This window comes from Puntigrus tetrazona, chromosome 9, assembly GCF_018831695.1.
Source record: "Puntigrus tetrazona isolate hp1 chromosome 9, ASM1883169v1, whole genome shotgun sequence".
NCBI classification, from domain to species: Eukaryota; Metazoa; Chordata; class Actinopteri; order Cypriniformes; family Cyprinidae; genus Puntigrus; species Puntigrus tetrazona.
The window spans coordinates 12,342,318-12,346,658 of NC_056707.1; positions in this window are offsets into that span (position 1 = coordinate 12,342,318).

Below are 4,341 nucleotides of genomic sequence, written 5' to 3' on the forward strand. Positions count from 1 at the left end.
CCTCTCAATAACAAAAGGATTGCTTTTTCTCCCGCTAGCTGGCCGCGTTCTGTTTCACGACAGAAACAGCGCCTCAAAAACGTCTTTAATAGCCTTATCAGTCTGGTTGGAAAACACAGGCCCCCGATTTTCGCTCCGTACACCAGAAATGTTGCCCTTCAAATGCTTAGAGAGTCTGGAGTTATTTAGCTCTGGTCCCCAATTCCAGGCCCGTGCCAAACCCAGAGTAGCATTGGAGGATTGTGTTTAAGAGCTGGCACAGGATAGCTCGGATACTTGTGTGCAAAGCCACTGCCAGAGGGAGGGTGCCAAGAGGGCCCATCTCATCTCCAAGCTGTAAGCAACTGGAAAGTTTCAACAATTGTGGCGTTACATTTTGTCTTGGACTGGGATATTTTGATGTTCTGCGTATTTTATTTCTTGCACTGAAATCACCTGAACAAAGCTAAAAGATTATCATTCATGCAAGCAATATTGTCTTGCGAATTGTGTCATTTTAACAAAACAAATACAAGTCGAAGAATAGAAAATAAAGAAAAATATGTATGAAAGTAGCTGTCATCAAGATCTAAAGGTGACCTCAAAGCTCCGTTGCAGATTTCTACTGGAAAATATAACATTGCTTGATCTATGCTAGTTCCATTACCTCCGATGTATATCAGATGGAAAGAAAATAAATTCAGGATTCGCAGGCTGAAGTGCTGCATCCCATCCAGCTTTTTGCCAACAGGAGTCTAAGAATCGGAGGCAAGTGGTGGTGAAGCGGGGCTGTGAACCTCTCATTTGCAAGAGCACAGAAGTGTGTGGCTTAGGAAAATGGCTGTAATAGCAAACATGTGTGCCATATGTAACATGTTAGTAAAGTTGGGGGGTCTTTTCGGAGTGGAAATCTTGATAGTTGCTGATAAGAGCCCTTTCTTAATTTAGTTGACTATACAGGAGGAAACTACTACATGTATACACAAGCACTAGACTAGACAGATGAAGTGGGCTGGGGGTTGCTTTATGACTGGTAGTACTTTTATATAGCAGCCCACAGTTGTTTGATATAGCTTTTGCAAAACATTTCAAACATGAAGTTAGTCGTGAGTAGCTTATGTGTTAATTATTGCCAGTTACTTCGTTAGCTCCACTAATACACAATAAATAATTCCAAACAAAGCGTAGCAAAACACCAGGCTACACAGTAGATGCGTTTAGGTTCCCTGTTCTGAACAATTCTGCTGGATGATTCAGTCACTTGTTCTCTCAAAGAATCTGTGTCTATGACCTAATGGCTGAATGAATGATTCAGTGACTCCGGTCCGGTTTCGTTCCTGAATGAAACAGGATTCTTTAATAAAAAACGAGTCAATGACTTCATCACAAAGACTCAATCGATCATGATGAATGAACTGATTAAACGATTCAGTGACTCCCGAGGAAATCGATGTTTCAATAAATCCGTTAACTGACCAGAACAATCTTACTGCCACCTACTGTTGAGATAATGTAACCTGATAAAGTCACCAAAACATCAATAAATCAACTGGAAAAAACAACATTGCTTAACAAGACAAGAAGATTTTTAACAAAGATGTTTTATCAGTGCATCGAAAGGCTTGGAGTTTCCAAAACAAGTTTTAATATAACTCTGATTTGATTCATCTGAAAAAAGAAAGTACACCTAGAATTCTTCAAAAGGTGAGTAAAACATAGACTTATTTTAATTTTGAACTAACCCTTTAAGTTCTGTAGCATTTTATTGTGCATCCAGATGAGAGGTTGTTATGTGATGTCTTTGGGATATTAGAAGCCTGTAGCTGAACACTACATAGGTTATTTAAATACATTTGCCAGGGTTACACAATCAGAAAAGGTTTGCCATTATGCAAAGTATGATGCGTTAATAAAATAATTCTTATTTCATGCTCTGACTGAGGTAGCACTGATGTTTATTGGCACAGAAGTGTTTTTATAGATTTCCCAGGAAAGCATGGTCTAAATTCTTAAGAGAAAGATACTCCTAAAATAACACTCATTTTATTGTGTTTCCCAATACTTAAAAAGGTGTATATAATTGAGAACAATGTACACTTCATTCGATGTGAAATTATGCTACTAAAGCAATGGTTGGAGGCTATGTCCAAATGCAGGAATGTTTCAGGGAAATCTACACTTTTCATAGAAATAATACAGTAGCTCTTTCTGTGTCTCTCTGATTCACACATGTGTTTTTACAGAAATATTTAAAATCATAAAATCCTTTTTTTGTATTTCTTATATAATTGACCACTGCCTTTCATTTTGTTTTGCCTTCATAGATTTACAAGTAAATGTATTTCCATGCATTGTTTAAATTTATATTGGTTGCATATGGTATAGGATATTGAAGAAATAAAATTATATTTTCAGTCACAAAATTTTGTTTTAAATGTCCTTCAACAAATATTTTTTAAAGTATTATTTAGATTTTTATATTTGCATTTTTAATATGCAAATATAGTTCTAATTTTCATGTTAGCTTTAACTAAATTACATAAATCTCAACAGTTCATTCAGTGAAGTTCAAAACCCTATAAGCAAATAAGAACCTCAATGTCACATTCATCCTTTGAGTTTCATTATAAAAGCAGACTTGTTGTTTATTGTCAGTTTCGCAGCAGTAGCAGCTCTAAACTAACATGGTTCATTGTGTGTTCATCTACAACTTGAAGCCTCCATTCTTCAAAAAAAAAAAAAAAAAAAAAAAAAGAGAGGATGCCACAAGGACACCAGCACGTTGGTTTGAACGGATTTGTGTTATTGCTAAGAGACCACTGATCGAAGCCAAAACCCCTTCCTTCCTTCCGACCAGCCTTAGCAGAGAACAGCTTAAGCTGCAATGAATTAAGAAAATGAGAACCGGAAAATTGCACTTTTAATTTTCTGACCTTGTTCCATTTCCTGCACTAATGTCCAAGCGCTCTGGGAGCCACATCCCTCCTTTGTTTTTATGACTTTTATAGACAACACTCCACCATGTAAACCCCTATTTTCAATACAGAGCCTTACAATAAACATTTTGTTTTCAGTTTGGATCGATGTGTCTGGCTTTCCTCTGATCACGGGGTTTCCATCAGAGAAAGGAGAAGAAGTGGCTCAAATAAAAACTTGAGGGACATCATGGAGATTTTGGCAGATTTTTGATCACCATAACAATATGATTTTAATGTGGCAGAATATCCCCATGGGCCATTATAGCCTGTAGTGAAACCCCATTGAGCTTTTCAAAAAAAATGTAAAAGGAACTATGCCAAAGCAAAAAGTTCTCAGAAGTCACAAACAGATATTTGATCAAAATGAGCGATTTTTTTTAATGGGTCGATTAAAAAATATGAGGTGACGATAGAAATCAGTCACTTTTTTAAAAACATCTTATTCTCTTAAATCTCATTTCAATCAAATTTTGTTCAGATTTTGGGGGACTGGCAGGTGCGATTTGTGAAACTGTGTGAGACAGATATCGCTCAAAGGCACCTTAAATTGGCCAAGTTTCTCTGGCTCCCCAGCGCTTTTATTACCGAGAATATACATTGCTTGAATCACCATTAGTCAACAGCTGGCATACTGCATTTAAAGCAACCGAATGAGCGTCTCATGAGAAAATGAAACCGTGTCAACTACAGCAGTCACATGCAGTACTAAGCGATGACATTCTATGGCTGTGGGCTATGTGGAGGCCTTATTAATCACAATACTTTTCATCATAGCTTTACTTTTGTATTCAAACTTTTTTCCAGCATTTCTTGTTTGTTTGTGCTGCAGAATCCTCACTGGAAAAACAAGTCACTACCCCGCGCAGAACAATAACTTATTTGATTTCAATAAGAGTGTTGATGTTAAGCCGGCTCTTTATTTGTAGCGTACTATTTAGTGTAGTGTGTGAAAAAGAAAAGGGGAATACTGCATAACTGTCTTGCGTTAGCGTTTGGATGTAAGCCACAATGTTTTTGCTCCATGCAGAGGTTCATCGCGCCCTCAAGGAGCCTTATTTAGCGTACAGATGCATCTCATCTGCTGGGTCTTAGAAGCCATGCCACATGGGAGGACACAAATTTGTTTTAAGTAGGAATTTAAATACACACATAAAGAAAACTCTCTCGGTGCCTTGGCCTTGCAACACAAACTTTGCAGATTTCAGTCGTCTGTTTCACTGAAGTGCTCAGAGAAAAAAAAAAGCGACCGCTGCCCTGTTTCAAGTCACGCACTGCGGCCTAAAAAAAGGTTGCGCTCCGCCGCAGACAATGGCGCATATGAGCGATTTGGCAGTTCTGTATTGTTTGTGTCAGCAGAGTAAAGTAATTCATCCAAGATAACCTA